The sequence below is a fragment of the Aptenodytes patagonicus genome, chromosome 16 (genome assembly GCF_965638725.1).
Source record: "Aptenodytes patagonicus chromosome 16, bAptPat1.pri.cur, whole genome shotgun sequence".
NCBI classification, from domain to species: domain Eukaryota; kingdom Metazoa; phylum Chordata; class Aves; order Sphenisciformes; family Spheniscidae; genus Aptenodytes; species Aptenodytes patagonicus.
The window spans coordinates 11,232,053-11,232,305 of NC_134964.1; positions in this window are offsets into that span (position 1 = coordinate 11,232,053).

Sequence of the window (253 nt, forward strand, 5' to 3'; positions counted from 1 at the left end):
TTCCGGTGTCCCAGTCTCTGCTCCGGTGTTGTGCTCCCTTGTCCCACAGCTTTCCGGTTAGTCCCGCGGCCCCGGGGGGGTTTCTCTGGGGCGGGTGGGGAGGGAGGCTGGGCATCTCCCTGCAACCCTGCTGAGCAGCAGCGTGTTTTACCGGCGGCTGTAAAGCGTAGGGAACCCCAAGCCATACAGCTCCTGCTCTGCAGCCCAGGACTCTGCCGGGAGGGCAACGTGCTTGTTTACTAGCAGAGAAGCC